This window comes from Pistacia vera, unplaced genomic scaffold, assembly GCF_008641045.1.
Source record: "Pistacia vera cultivar Batoury unplaced genomic scaffold, PisVer_v2 Contig163, whole genome shotgun sequence".
NCBI classification, from domain to species: domain Eukaryota; kingdom Viridiplantae; phylum Streptophyta; class Magnoliopsida; order Sapindales; family Anacardiaceae; genus Pistacia; species Pistacia vera.
Window position 1 is genome coordinate 549,610 of NW_022195716.1, and position 17,324 is coordinate 566,933.

A 17,324-nucleotide genomic window follows, 5' to 3' on the forward strand; every position below is an offset into this window, starting at 1 on the left:
ATTGGTTTTGGAAGATTATTGGAATCTTATATTACTTGACAACCAAACGTGATAATCAAGTAATATAAGATGACATTACCTCAGTAATCTCATACTACCCCCAACCAAACACACGCTTGATATTTTACAATCTTGTTGATGCTAAAAAATCGTACTCCTAGCTCCACCAATAAAGATGGAGTAATTTGATTTGAGTTTAGGATCTGGTGTTATAGATCTTTCCCTTCTTCTCCAAAGTTTTTGAAGAAAATCCTAGGTACTATAACCTTGAGGAAGCTCCAACAGTGGCTTTAATGGTGGAAAATGAGAGAACAAGTGGTTAATAGCTCAAGTCGGTAGGGTGTTTTACTGGTGTAGGTCTCCAAAACTCAAGGTAGCACGATATACAATGGAGAAGCTTGTAAAAAGAGCATATAAAGGATAATCAATAGTAACGGAAACTTAGTAGGTCCAAAAATGGAAGTGCGGTAAATCCACAGAGACATGCAAAGAATGTTTAGTAAATAAGAAAGGGGGCAACCTCCAAATCTAGAAACTTAATCCAAAACATACCTTCCAAGGCAAACAACTTTTAATTCTTCATATAGTGCTAGGGATTTGGTGGTTTGTTGCCAAGTGGCTCGCTTGAACAGTGACAAGTGGCATTGTGAGCCTTTTAGGGCTAGACCACTAAAGATTCCCTAATAATGCTGAGTTGTGCAGATGATGATGTGGTGAACCCCTTGTGGAGCGTCTATTGACAACTCTACACATGTTAAGTGTTCTAAGGAGATAAAGGAGTCTTGCGCTCCAAGTAACATGTCAGTGAGAGCCCACTGAAGCATGGAGTGATCATTGGAGCAACCCCTACGGTGTTGATAATGTCTGGCAATGAGGGGCGACTAGTGGACTAATTACCGTTTTGTCTCTCTCTACTACAGCATAACTTATGGTGTTGCTAAGGCAACGAGTGCAAGTGGGCAAAGCCACACTTAACTCAATAACAAATTATTTCATGTGCACTTCTTTGCTATGGTAGATAACGAGTGGAAGTGACATTTACACACTTTTTCTATCAGTGATTTTCTATCGATTTTGGGTGACCAACAATGTTGGTATTGATTGGGCGATCAACAGAGTAATGCTAATAGAGCAATGTTCATTTTTCAGCAACAAACGACATTTTCTTAGTGCTTGGAAGATTTCACCCATAACAAATCTAATGGTTGTAAATTGGAAGTAACAAGTGATTATTTCTTATGTTGTGTTAATACCAAAAAATTGCTACTCTAGCACTAATAGTAGAGGTGAAGTAATAAGCATGAGTTTTGGATTTGATGCAGCAGTCCCTTCCTTCTTCTTCTTCTTCTTCTCCTCCAAAGTTCTTGAATTAATTTTCCAAGTGTTGTAACTTCAAGGAAGCTCCAATAGTGGTTGTAATGGCTGAAAAGGGGGAAATAAGAGGTCGATAGCTCAAATCGACAAGGGACCTTGTTAGTGTAGTTTGTTTCTCCAATGCTCAAGTCAACGTGATACTTAATGGGGAAACTTGTAAGAAGAGCATAAAAAAAAAGAATCAATTATGTCTAAAACTTAGTAGGTCTAAAAATGGAGGTACAGCAAGTTCACTGAAATTCCAAAGAATGTTCAATGAAGAGGAAGAATATGGGCAACCCCCAAGTTTGGAAACCTAAAGATTACTTACCTTGCAAGACAAATCATTTTATTTATATATGACTAGGGTTTTGGTGGTTGGTTGCCAAGAGGCCCATTAGATCAATGACAGGTGACACTTTAGGGTATGACCACCAAATATTCCCTAATAATCATGAGATGGGTAAATATTAAGGTGCCAAAACTTTAATTCACGTCAGCTAGCAATCATACACGTGTACAATGTAAGATGGAAAGGATGGAGACTTGTGCTCCAAGCAATTGGATAGTTAGAGCCCACTGAAATATAAAGTGAGCACCAAGGCGATCCCGTTGTGTTTATAATGGCTAGCAATGAAGGGTGACTGGCAGAGTGATTACCTTTCCAGCTCCCTTAGCTACAACTTAAATTCTGGTGTTGTTACAACCAATGTTTTAAAACCCAACCTGGGGTGAATCCCGGCAAAGTTGTCGGGTCCCAGGTTGACTGGTTTAGTGGTCAAACAGGTTTACAAAAACTTTTAAAATTCAGCAAATGCACCTTTAAAAATTCGTTAAGTCCCTATAGGTTTGAAATTTAGCAAACACACCCAAATACAAATCGGTCGGTGACTGGTTGGCGGCGACGACACCCCAGATGCAACCTCAATCGTCCCTTGAGTCCATTCCCCTTAAAATATACCCAAGATCTGGTCGAAATATGTTCGATTTCGGCCAGATCTCACCGATGCCTACATTGGCATTCTAGGCCAGATCTCATCGACGCCGGCGTTGACAACCCTCCCCATCATCCAGAAATTACTCCCTACTTCCTCCCAACCAAAACCCACTTCACTCCCCCCCCGTTAGCCTCGCCAATTGCCAGCAAAAGCCGGTTGTTGTCGCTGCCAATTTTGTTCAATTTTCAGTCGATTTACTCACGAGAAATCAAATCCATCACCACCATTGCATTCACCGACACTTTATCTTCAAAAGCCCCAACATCCCAGTCGTCAATTGTTCACCGATCATCCTCTCAAATCTTAGGGTTTTGGGTGAATGGGAAAAATATAAACCCGATCCGTTGAAGTTTCTGAGTCCCGGTTAAACCGGTCGGACCGGGTTTTAAAACATTGGTTACAAAGAATAAGTGCAAGTGAACAACCGCTACACTTGACTTGACACTTTTATTTTGGAGATGTCTTCTTGCTACTACAAATGATAAATGAGATGATAATCAGCGCACTTTCTAGTGTCGTTTATAGAGCGGTTAGTAGGGTACCACCAATAGGGCGATTAGCGGAGCCTGGTGGTACTACTTTTTAGGAGATGAGCCAGACGTAGTACCCTTTCGGTGCTTGAAATGCTTTGCCCAAAATATGTCACTAATCACCTTTTCAACCTTAGGATCACAATTCATGAATGACTATAAATTAGTGTCTCAAAATAAGTAAAAAAATTAAAGTTACTATAGTATGAAACATGCATGTGTATATAAATAAGCGTCAAGTTGGTGTAACTTGATTTTTTATACAAATTTGTGACACAGTTTGATTCATGATAATCCAATGGCTTAGAACTTAATTGACGTAAAAAATAATTAATTGTATTTGATAATGTTATATTTTATCATATGTAATCATGTTACTTTAACAAAAATTCTTAGCCCTTGATTCAATGTAATCTAATGAACTTGGATGAGAAGATTACCAAAACCTCATTACAATGATACACATCTCATGTTATAAACTAAAACGAATTAGGAAAAGATTGAGTAATACTACAGTTACCGATGGGTGTACACCGAATTTGTACACCGAATAACGTGACAAAATCCTGACCGTTGATTTATTATCAGTTAATATTAATCAACGGTTAGGATTTTGTCACGTCATTCGTTACACAAATTCGGTGTAAACTTTTCGGTAACTCTATCATTTTCCGAAAAGATTACGTGATTTGATCTTAAACTCGTTTTGCTTTTAAATGTAATTGAGTTATAGTTTCTGTTGATTTATTATATATATTGTATAAATAAGATTGCTGTAGACATGATTAGAAAAAAAAATATATGTTGTAATCATATTGTATTGTTATGAAGAGAAGAGTTTCTAGGTACAAAGGAGTTTATAATTGTTATCATGGAATACATTATCTTGTCTAGTGTAACCTTATGAGAGAAACATTCTAACAAGAAATAATCATAACAATAAAAATGTTTAAGAAATCATCACAAATATCATTCATATTAGAGATTGTTCTGTAATTTGAAAACTATAATACAATTGAAAAACCTTATAAATGCATTGGAAACACCCAACATTGTCCTTACCTTGTAGTACAAATTAAATAAATTTTCTAATCGTATTATTTTCATGTTGTGCTTATAACAAGTTGATATATTTTTTTATAATATAATATCAACTTGTTATAGATGAAGACCCTCAAAACATATTTCATGATTACTATTAGGTGATAGATTTAAAATAAGAGTCTTCACCTTCATGATATTTTTGAAAGCACAAATGCATATGAATACTTTTTATCTTTAATTGAGAATTAAATAAAGGCACAACAAAATGAAAGAAAGAGAGAATTATACAACAAACAATACTCACAAGAATAAGGAAATAATTACAATGGGAAAGAATCATACAAATGGTGCATAAATTGTTGTAATTAGAATTTCACATGTTTCATCCTACCAACTAAATCAAAGCATTTGTTTAAGGCAGTACAATCTATATATATATGATGAGTCCAGTTGATGTAAATCATCATAAAAAAATTATAATATAATATGGTTTAATTTACTTATCAAATTGATTTATAAATAAATGACAAAAAAAAAGAAGTTTTGAGTAATCTTTAAACTCATCAAAATTTTGCTAAGTTCACAAACAAATTAAATTTTTTAAATCAAATCAACTTTCAACAAAGTTTGTGGTTCTTATTATATTTTGCATTCAATTAAGTGTTAATTTATTGGTTTTTTTTTTTTTTTTTTTGGTAAAAATCATAAAGATATATTATATATATATATATCTTAGAGAAATTTAATTATTTATTTCTTTAAATAACAAATGGCACTTTTAAGATTAGTTTATCACTATTTTTTAGACATAATTCATTTATAGTTTCATAGTACAATGAAATTCATTTCATAATTTAAATCAAGGAAAAGAGAAAGAAAAAAGTGCAAAAAGAAAAAAAAAATGTCAACATATCTATAAATTTCATAGTTTTGATATTCTATAACATTTAAATTTTTCATAATATTAACATTTAAATTACTTTCATGCTTAAACAAATCAGTTGCATGGGTAAATTACTTTCAATTCATGTAAATTGCTAAATACTTGTTAAACCATTCACTTTGTTTTGATCCTTAAACGTTAATATTATGAAAAATTGAAATGTAAAGCTATGTGTGATGCGTTGTACTATACAATACAATATTGTATAGCATTTGCATCTAAATTTATACTTTAAGCATCTAGTTTGCTAAGTACACACGTAATTAAAATTTTAATAATATTTTAAAGGAAATTTCAACAAAAATTGTAGTTTCATTATATTTTTTATTTAATTAAACATAAACTTCAATGATTTTGTATTTGAATTATTAAAACATGTACATAAGGTATAAATCTTATTTTCAAAAGTTTCTTAGAGGAGATTTGTTTTTCACATGCAAATAATCTCATCCATAAACGTTTATGAGATTTTATTATTAGTTTATGTAAATATCAAATTGTACACTATTAGAGTTAATTTATCATTATTTTTTAAACATAATTCTCTTATCAGTTACTTGGTACAATGATATTTAATTTTCATAGCTGTGATATTTTTTAACATTTAAGTAAAAGAAAAGAGAGTGGAAAAGGAAAAAATGTCAATATATCTATAATTTACTTCACTTTAAATTACTTTCATGCTTAAATTACCAATAAAATTACTCTATCATAATATTTTTAGAGAACAAAATTGTAATAATTCTGACTGGTTGAAGAAAAATGTTTTACACATGGATCCCAAAAGAAATAAGAAAATTATTAATTATGCACAAGTAGATGCATGTGCATTGGAAAACAAAATCAGATTATATTTTGTGATGGACATTTTTCAGTTCAGTTTGGTTTCACTAAACTTGTACCCAATCAACAACCATTAGAAAAAAAAAAATCGAACCGAACAATTAAAGAGTTAAAAGATTAAGAGTCCGTTTGATACGGCTAATTTGAATAGAGCTTATGAAAGAAAAGCTTATTTAAAAAGAGTTTATGAGAGTAGAACTTTTGTAAAGTTTTTGTTAGCTGTTTGGTCAAGAAATTATAAAAAAGCTTTCTAACATTAATTTATTAAAAAAAAAATGTTTTAATAAATAAAAATAAATCACGCCAAATTTATTAAATATATAAGAATATTTTTGAAATTTCTACATTTCAAATTAGCTCAAAACGAGCTTATGGCAAAAGCTTCAAATTTGAACTTCTCCCATATGCCTTAAAATATTTATGAGCACTTTTAAAATGCAACCAAATAGCCTAAAAAAAATTCAAAAGTGCTTATAGCTTTAAATAAGCTCTTTTAACTATTGTAGACAGTTAAATCTACGGTCAAGTCGAATGAATATTATTCTGTAAAGATGAGGTCACTAACAATCTTGTAGACTTGCAGGGACAAAGAAAAATGAACGCAAAGGACTCAGGGGACACCGGTGTGGTGTTGGCCCACTCTGATGCTCAAGTCATACACAATGAAAGGAATTTAGTAAAGCTGGGAGTGGGAAAGGGTTTATCGAAGTGTTTGGCTAGGGCACAACTTATCGGTGTAGAGTGGTCGCAACTCGGCTCCACAACAATTATTGGAGTAGAGTAATTGGAACTAGACTCCATGACGAGGAAAGGCGGTGGTTTTTCGAAGTAATAACTTAGTAAACTAAAGAGAGGGTTGTGATTAAATGAATAATGAGAGGTTTGACCTCTACTTTTATAGAGAGCTCAAAGGGGTTGAGTCCTTGTAGAATTAGGTGTTCTCATATTAGGAGTTTGAATAAATAGGAAACCGTAGTACTAGTCTAAGTAAGACTAGAAGTACTAATTCAGGTTCGGGGTGGGGATAATCCGATTAACCGAACCGGTTATTCGGTTTAGAGAAAATGCAAACCGAAAACCGGACTGGTTTTGGTTATAAACCAGTTGTAAACCGAACCGAATATTCGGTTCGGTTACCAGTTAACCGGTTTTCAAATTAATCCCTAAAAGTCTTCAATGTTTCATTTAAGTCCCTAAATTCAAATATTTATTATTTTATATATAATTTCATAATATTTTTCCCTTTTATTTTGGTATTATTGTTGTATTCTTCATATGAAAAATACATTAAATTACTTATTGCAGATACTAAATCCAGAATATGAAATAAAAATATAAAGAATTCAATTACACATTACTCAATAGTCAATACTCATTAAGAAACTCAAATACATAACATAAATTTAATTTGGCAATATTAAACTAAACATAACATAAAATTACAAATTAAAAACTTAACATAACATAAATCATCTTCTTGGTGATAGTGGAGTCTCTTGATTCCACACTCCCCAGATTAATTAATGGCACACGAAGAAGATCATCATCTGCAATTAACAATTATAAATATTAATAAATGAATAGCAAATACTCCCTAAATAAATCTAATGACAATGAATTGAAAAAACTCTATAAGATGAAGCAATGATTAAAACAGAGCACAGACAAGCAAAGCAAGGAGAGTGTATTAACAATTGAGGCATCTAATAACAGAGAGGTGACATAAATTAAGCAGTATTGTCCGCGGCCGATGACATCTACAATTCCATCAAATAAAAATACGCATTAAGTAAATAAGACATCCATATAAATCATATTCTTTTATTTATTGACAATAACTAAAAATAAAAGAGAAATTTAGGGTATGTAAATTATAAAGACATCCATCAATTAATAATAAAACATAAGACCACCAATTTACACATAGTATGGCAAATCATTTCCTTTAATTATTGTGCCACCAATTTACGTATTGCCGAACCGAATATTCTATTATTTTACCATAATATTATAATATAAGAACAAAAGCACGTATCAATTTAAACAACTAAGACAACATAATATTATATTTCAAAATGAATGTTTAATTATTTTTCCATTAGAATAAAAGTACTACAACTTATTAAACACCGATCTTGATAACATAAACTTAACATAATAACTATTACCAGACAATTCATTGCAATTTAGAATCATTTCAGGATACTCTAATCACCATTACTCTCCTAAACTTAGTTTTATATAATCACCAAACAAAGAAAACAAAACAAAAAATTTACAACCACAAACCAGCTCACAGACCACAGCAAACAGGACACCAAAACAACCAGCAAAGAAACCATCCACGAAGGCCTTACGCTAGCAAAAAACAGAACAAACAGCCAGGACAAAACTGCCAAAACCCCAACAGCCCAGAAGAAGAACCTACAGCAGGCAAGATCACCCAAAAAACCCACTATACCAACAAACAACATCATCAATTCACCCACATTGAGCTCACAATACAGGCCAATCATCAATTAGATAGACAAACAAAGATAGACAACCAGCAGAGAATGCTTTTTTTACTTTTTTATGGTTTTTGTCTTTGTGAATTAGATAGACAAACAAAATTAATATTGCTGGGGAATTGTATTTATTGTATCCATGTTTGGTATTAAAGAATTTCGATCATCAATTTTTGTCCCGTTAAGGTATTAAATTAACTGTAACTTGTAAGTGCTCGAATCTTAGCAACAACGGTGGAGACTGCTGGGTGAGTGGGTGCTGGGTGGTTGTTGTGGACACTACTGCTGGCGGCATGGCCCTGCTGGGTGCTGGCAAAGTGCGACGATTGGAGACTGTGAAGTGTGGACTGTGAAGATCGGAGCTTGGAGAATGGAGTCTGCTCACGATGGGACAGTGGCGTGACTGGAGAGCGGAGTTTGCTGGGTGCTGGAAAACGTGCGACGATCGGAGCTTGGAGAGTGGAGTCTGCTCACGGTGGGACAATGGCGTGACTGGAGAGTGGAGTCTGCTAGGTGCTGGCGAACGTGCGAACTACGAAGAAATGAAGAAAGAAGATGGAGTGGTGACTAGACAGTGGAGTGACTGATGAAGATTGAAGAGTGGAGTATTGGAGTCTGCTCACAGTGTGGATGGAGTGTGCACTGTGCACTGTGAAAGACTAGAAGTGTGGAGATTTAGAGGCGGAGAAGAGTCTGAAGAGAAATAGAGAAGAGTAAAAAAAAATTTTTGTTTATATAGTTAGGGTAAAACCGATTTCGGTTAACCGGTTTGTAAAAAAACCTAATTTTCGGTTCAATTTCGGATTGGTTACTAGTTCGGTTCAGTTTTCAGATTATTTATCCCACCCCTAATTCAAGTAAGACTAAGAGTCTTGGATGAACTAGGATTTGTATAGGACTTAGAGTCCTATTGTGGGATGAGTATAAACTAATGGGCTAGAGTCTGGTTTAGCTTAACCTTTAGAAAGGTCCAACTCATGGAATGGCCTAAAATGTAGGTTGACCCAATTCGTAGGGTGGTCTTGATCGTAGAGTGATCTAACTTGTACAGTAGCCCAACTCATGGAATAAGCTGACTTGTGGTGTAGACCACTCGTATTAATTAATTACAACATTATATTATAAACATTACATTATAAACATGAATAATTTACTACATTAGTACATTACTTAATTAAATGATTAGAAATTTAATTAATTATAGCATTACATTATAATACTTAATTAATTATAACATTACATTATAAACATTAGTAATTTACTACATTAATATATTACCTAATTAAATGATTAGAAATTTAATTAATTATAACATTACATTATAGATTTATAGTATGATTACTTAATTTATTATAACATTACATTATAAACATTAGTAATTTACTAAATTATTATATTACTTAATTAAATGATTAGTACATTATAGTATGACAACTCATGCCTCATAAGTCACGTTATATTAAGAAATCATTAAACAAACTTAAAGTTAGAGTCATACTAATTATTTAATTAAAGATTGATAAATCATATTAATATTGATATTTAGTTTTATTCTTTTGTCACAAATTTACAATTAATTTTAATTTAACTTTATTTTCACTCTAGTAATTATAATATTATATAATATTTGTATTTTAGGATAATAAAGTTTTCCAAAATTTAATTCCCAAAATTATTTCCATAACTATACTTTGTCAAATATATATTGTTATGCCTAAAAAATCATGGCTGACGTGAGCTTGCATCAGTAAGCGCCAATCAAAGTTCAGGAAGGTTTTGTGTCATCCAAGAGCTGTCATGTTGCCTGAAGACAGAAAGAATATAGTTGTCATCAACTTAACAAATTCAGGTTTTGTCTATGAGTGAATAAGGGGTGCACACCTGTCCAAGCCCCACGCGATTTAAGGATATCTCCTATGTAATCAACCAATGTGAAGTAAGGTAGAAATTGTACAATACCTGCTCACTTGCAGACTTGTAATCATTACCTTGAATCCCTCGACTATAAATAGAGGACTCCCCCTCTCATTTTGGGGATCCTAATAGCAAAAAACTATACTCCAATTGTATCTCAGCTCGCTATACGCAACCTGATTGTAATCTCTCATATATATACAAAAAAACAGTGGACGTAGGATTCACTTTGAGCATCCTAATCACTTTAAAAATCATCTTCCATTTATTTACTACATTAATCATTCACGTGTAATTTCTAAGAGCATATTAGCACTTTGCACGTGCGAGTCATTGGTGTCGAAATCAAGCATCAGCAGTTTGGCGTTAGAAGGAGGGCGCATTTAGCATCCGCTCTTCATCAAGAATCTCTGATCAATCAGTTCTACTTGCTAATGAATGGCTCGTGGTTTTGAAACCGAGCAAACTAGTACCAACATCGAGGAGATCCCCTGGGGGCAGAATGATCCTATTCCCGAAGTGCCTCATATTCCACAGAATACCGCAGCGGATTTTCCCTGAGCTCACAGCTCGATCCAGTTATGAGAAGTTACTTGGAGAGGTTCAACAATACTCTCCAAATAGTTAGCCAAAGGCTAGATCGTTTGGATCAGGTCGTACCACCCGAGTCATACAAGAAGGTGTGTTTGTCATTTTTTAAACTAATAGGGGGTAACTAATTTTTTATAGGGTACCCGAGTAAGGAACTAGAACCTGCATTTCAGGTTCCAGTTCCTTTCCTAGGAACCTGCAGGTTCAAGTTCCGATTCTGATTCTTCCAAAAAACACAAATTACTCGAAACCACTCACCCCTATTTATGCATACCACCTCTTATCTTTATTACTTACATTCCAGAAGAATCAAAGTGGCTGCTGTAGATCAACAATCGTTAGATAGAGATGCAATGCTCAGATTGTTAAAAGATAATTTAAACCAATCCTAAAATAGAATGAAGCAACAAGCTTATAAGCACCGATCAAAACGAGAATTTGAGAAGGTGACATGGTTGTAGATGCAACCTTTTAAGCAAACTTCAATGGCTTTAAGAGAAAATCAAAAGCTTCTCTCAATAAATTTTTGGCCATATAAAATTTTGCAAAAAGTTGGGAAAGTAGCTTGCAAGTTAGAGTTACCTATTGGCAATAAAATCAACCTAGTTTTTCATGCTTCTTGCCTTGAGAAGAAAGTTGGAGATTATGTTGGGCCTCAAATGGATATGGATGGACGAGTATGATTAGAATCATCTGTTTTTTTGGATCATTGGGTGGTTAAGCAATCTAACCGTCTAATTACTCAAGTGTTGGTTCAATGGTCAAATTCTTTTTCCTGAAGATGCCACTGGAAAATTTTGTTTGAGCTATAGTAAAGGTTTCCATATTTTTAGCCTTGAGGACAAGGCCTTTTTTTTTTTTTTTTTAAAGAGGAAGAGATTGTAACGTCTCTTTTCTATATAAAGAATACAATAAAGATAGGCAGACAAACTCTTCTTATTAACTTTCTTTCACAAACACGACGTGACGGCTCGTAATTGATCAAATCACAATTGATCAAGAGGGATCCATTGTTGGGCAGACGGGACCCATTGTGAACTGACCAATTGCGAGCTGTCACATCGCATTTATGGGAGAAAATTAGTGAGAATGATTTGTGAGCGTAGTATTACCTTAAAGAATAAGTGAAGTATTTTCTACCTAATTCCCTTACTATAATCTACACTTGTTTTTGCTAAAGTTTGGGAGTAAGTCTTGCTGTAAGTTGAGAGTGTTATTGCTTAATTCTAAGTACTCTAGACAAGTACAACATGTATTTATTAGAAAAAAGTCTGATGGTTGTATTCAGTCTGTTTATTAATAACAATTCAGTATTTTTCTAGTTTGGAAGTGTGTTTCTTCTCTTTGTTCATAACAGGTCCCAATAATAAAAAAATTAGAAAAAAAAATTAAAATATTTTATCCTCATCCTCAAATCTTTTCATTTTCCAGATCTAAGAGCTGAAATGGTGTGGTTAATGATGGATGTCTCAGCTGAAACGCTTGGAGCAATACCTTGCCAAGCCACATGGACCAGTGCTACGCCAAGCCACATAGAGCAGTGCCACGCTAGGCCACGCGATGGCTAGACTAGACTAGGCCTGCAATCGAACCGAACATGAACGAACAGCCCTGTTTGAAACTCGTTCAATAAGCATGAAGGAGTGTTCGATTTCGTGTTCGAACTTGAACGAACACAGGATGACTGTTCGTGTTTGTTCGATTAACAAAATGCCAGTTCGTAATCATTCGACTAACTTGTAAATACCTGATCGAATAACTCGTTCGAATACATGTTCAAATAAAAAATATACAGCAACTTTCCAATTCATGCTCTAAAAACAAATATACAACAATTTATAATTCATACCCATTTAATTTAACATTTGAAAATAAACCAACTCTCTATCTATATTTATATTTTAAATAAATCAATAAAAACTCAGTAAATTAAAATAACTAACCATCATAAATAATAAAACTTCAAAATAAATTTAACATAACAATAAATCGTTCAAAATAAATTTGGTTTCATATCAAACATGACACAAACAAAAGGAATTTGCATTTTGCATAGACATTACAGCACAACCAAAAGGATTCCAAGGAATGAACATGCCACTATATGGTATATAGTGTGAACCTACAAAAGAAAAAAAAATTGAAAATCATTAGTAATAATAGACTTATTTTAAATATGGCTACACTTAAAAAAGTAATCATATATCAATATACTTGATTCAATCGATGGAAAGATCAATCTCCAATTTCTCCTCTGTCTAAAATACACAAAGGAAAAAAAATTAAGTTAGAATAAACATCAAACCATTAAAATAATTAAATACTTATATAACTTATAAACATGGATCTTACTTTGCTCTTTTTCTTTACTCCATGGAGATTGCGACACCAATCTCTACCACAAAGTAGCACTTCTACAGTTGTCGGAGACAAAGATGATTGATAAAGGTCAATAACTCTGCCACCAGCACTAAAAGTCACCTCCGAAGCCACCATGGTTATAGGAATGGGTAGTATATCACGAGCCATCCTCGATAAAATCTTATGCTTCATGATGTTCCCCTTCCACCACACTAGTGCATCAAATGTGTTTGGGCCTGGTTGACAAACATAATGTGACTCCTCCAAATAACAATCTAACTCTGACTTTTCTGAATGAATATCTTTATCCTCAATAAGATAATGTTCTAAATCAAATTCTCCATAAGTAGGAGCTCCGGTTCCTACATTCATCTGAGTAGACATGTTCATTCCAACATTTTCTTCATTGTTGGAAGAATGGAATTCCTCCACATATTCCTTGTACAACTCATACAATGCATCCCATACTTTGGCAATATTTGCTCGTGCTTCAGACTCGGGATACAGTCTAGGGAAAGAAATTTCAATCACCTTCATTTTATATCTTGGATCCAAGACAACGGCAATCGACATCAACAAATTACATTCACCTCAATATTTATCAAACTTCTCTTTCATCTTTTTCACCATAACTCGAATGAATTCATTTTCATCTGTTGCCTTTTTATCAAGCATTTTTTTTATCTAGAAAACCTCATTCAAAAATATATTAGAAGTAGGGTAATCACTCCCAGAGATTAAATTGGTCACCGTACTAAAAACTCCCAAAATATCACATACCGTCTAAACTTTCTCCCAATCCTCGTCGTTAGGAGAATAAACAAACCCATAGTCTCTACATTTGAATCTCAGAAACACATTTTTAAATTGTAGTGCAATTACCATCATCTCATACGTCGAATTCCATCTTGTTTTACAATCTAAAATCAACTTTCAACTAGGCAACTATAGCTGTTGCACAATCTGTGAGAAAATTTGGAGCCTGCTCTCCGATTGGTTGATGTACCACACACTATCATGGATTTTTTTTAACAATATCCTTAATTTTAGAAAGGCCATCTTGAACCAAAAGATTCAAGATATGTGCACAACACCGCACATGGAATAGCTTCCCTCCACAAACCAACCGCCTGGTTACTGAAAAATTCTCTCTTAATGTTTTGATTGCTACATCATTACTGGAAGCGTTATCAACAGAGATAGTGAACACCTTGTTTTCAATACCTCATTCCTTTAAACATTTGTACACCAAATCATCAATTTGAATACCCGTGTGAAGAGGATTAATATGTACAAAGCTTAATACCCTTTTCTGCAACCTCCAATTACCATCAATAAAATGTCCAGTTAGAACCATATATTCTATATTCTGGTTACTTGACTTCCATAAATCTGTCGTCAAGCTTATCTTGTTGACATTCTTCAAAACATTCATTAACTTCTTCTTCTCAATCTCAAACACAGACACACAATCTTTTTTATTTATTGTGCGCATTATTTTTTCCCCCTCAGGCATCTCAGTTTTTTGCATTAGATTAAAATCTTCTTCCTTCACAATGGTAAAAAGATGCTCATGCATCATGACCCACTGCGCAGCTATTTCCCTCATCCTCGCCATATCAAATTTTCCATCCCAAAGAACAGTGGGTTGTGAGTCACCACTACTTGAACTTGGCTGGAAAAATTGTTGTCCACTACTAACTTGCCTTTCGTTAAGTCTTTTCTTGAGACATTCCTTTAATGTCATTTAAGTTGAGTAGTGGGCCTCGTTTTTGGTAGCACATAGATTACCTTACAATGAATGCATTGTGTCTTTACTTTTCCGTCGGGCAGTTGTAACACATCTTTGAAATCATTTCACATCGCCAATGTCTTTGCCCTTTTCTTCCTTCCAAATGAGTTAAGATCACCCCCCTGGACCTCCTCTTGTTCTTGACTTGTTTCTTGAGTAACCAAGTTAGAACTAGTTGTATTTGAATCCCTTGTGGTTGGGGCTTCGATGGAGCCTTCCATTATTTCACTGATATTTATATCATGAGAGAAAGAATTCACAAATTGAAATGATTTACAACACTTGAGCTGATGATAACACAAAAATTGGAAAATGATTTCGAAATAAAATTTAATACCTTCTAGAAGCAATGGATGTTGAAAATGCACAAGCGAAACACCCTCCTCTTGGCCTTCTCGACTTGATCTACATGTCACAGTGCTGCGTTGATTTCTTTTGGCCTCTGAATCTCCTTTAGTTTCTGTAGACTGATACAAGAAATAATATTTTTATCACTCATGCCAAAAAAACTAATAACAGAAGTACTTCTAACTTCATCTAATTTCTTCACTCAAGTAATCAAATGTTGAATTAGCTTTAAGTGTTGTGTGTTTCATTATCAATTCCAGGTTTCCAGCTACTGTAGTAGGCCTCCCCTCCCAACCGCATTGATTGCTTTATAATTTTTTTCTGCACAGCCTTGATTAACATATGATGTATATCAATTATTAAATAAGCAAACACATAAATCTGAAGCATAAGTCGGACTTCTATTCAGAGAGCATGAAGTACTTCAGAAATCAAAAGCAAGAATGTAATTACCAGTAAAAATTAAATATATAATAAAACATGTAAAACCAGAATATTGTAGTTTCATCTTAAATCGCCATTAATCCAGCTAAAACTAATTAATCAATGGTATATTATGATTCATCCTTACCTGTAACAAACCTCTAAAACGAAGTAAAAAAATAAAAAAGACATCGAATGTCTGACTCTCTGTATATCTAGCTCACATAATTTTATAGCAATACAGATATAAAAACTGAATTCAAGATCTGTTTGTTCCGGAGTAAAATGAGCGAAATTAAACGAATATGGACTTTTCTCAAGATCCAAACAGCGATTCATGAAAACAGAAAGCGAAATAACTTACGAGAATCAACTGCAGCTTCCTTGAATCTGAGTTTACGAATTAAAACTGAAATCTCTCTCCTTTAGTCCTTTATACTCTGTCTCTGTTTGTTTGATTATCTTATTCCCGCCTAACTGCTGAGTGTTGAGGCAATGGGGCTATCGCGTTGAGCAAGCTCAAATTACAAAAAAAATTAGGGCTGTGAAGTGTGAACTGTGATGTGAGTGAGGGCTTGAGGCTGTCGCAATTAGGGAAAGGAAAAAGGTGGAATTGGATTTGGACTTTGGGCTAGGTATGGGAAAATGTGGAATTGGGTTTGGGCTTCGAATTTTTGTTTTAAAATTTGGGCTGGGCCTGGTATGAGAAAATGTGAAATTGGCTTTATATATATATCTCTGTGTGTGTATATGTATAAAATGTGTAATTATGTATATACAAAATTATTATCATACATATATTAATAATAAATAAAATATGTTTAATATATTAAAAAATTACCAAAATGATAGGTTATCATATATTTATTATCATTACATAAATTATCATAAATATTTTAAATGTTTACATATATATTTTGTAGGGGTGGAAAAAACCGGTTAATCGAACCGGTTTATCCTATATTTGAACCGAACCGAATTCCGGTTTAAGTAAAAAACCGAACCAAAACCGAACCGATTTTTTACTTAAATCGGTTTGTAACCGAACAGAAAATCCGGTTCGGTTAACCAGTTTTAAAAAATGGTCTGGACCAGTCGGCCCAATTCAATAGAACCCTCCAATTTGGCCCAATTTATGTTTTTGCTATCTGGTTGATATTTGCTAGATATGCTATAGTAGAAGAACTAGCAGGATTTGGAGCAATAGTACACACATGTTCACGTAACCAAACAGAGCTCGATGCCAGAATTCAGGAATGGATGAGTAAGGGGCTAAAAGTAAGCGGCTCAGTTTGTGACATGGAAATTAGAGTTGAGCGAGAGAAGCTGATGGAAATTGTCTCTTTGATGTTTGATGGCAAGCTCAACATCCTTGTAAGTTTTTAGCACCCAAAAGTTGTAAGTCTTCCACTATATATGGCAATCGAGACAACTGAAAATTCAACCAAAAAAACAACCGCTGGTGGTAAAGAAAATCATAAAGTATATAGGCTTATGGTTTTGACGATGAAGTTTGGTAGCATGAATAGTAAGGAACATTGAAAGTTGAAATGAAGTTGTAGAGAAGGAAAAGATACAGAAATGGTGGATGCGTATTTGCAGAGAAAGGGAGAGAGAGAGGAATTTAATAAAAGAGAGTTTAAAAATAAGAAGGAGAAAGAGAGGTATTTAATATAA

At 33.7% G+C, this 17,324-nt stretch overlaps 1 long non-coding RNA gene across 1 annotated transcript; it reads right to left on the bottom strand.

Moving 5' to 3' along the window:
- Positions 1 to 12,671: 12,671 nt before the first annotated feature.
- LOC116125367 lies at positions 12,672 to 16,180 on the bottom strand. The gene is made up of 5 exons (XR_004127315.1): positions 16,012 to 16,180; positions 15,214 to 15,343; positions 13,076 to 15,104; positions 12,938 to 12,981; positions 12,672 to 12,845 (listed from the first exon to the last, which is right to left on the bottom strand). It is a non-coding gene; the product is annotated as an uncharacterized LOC116125367 (long non-coding RNA).
- Between the last annotated feature and the right edge of the window lie 1,144 nt (positions 16,181 to 17,324).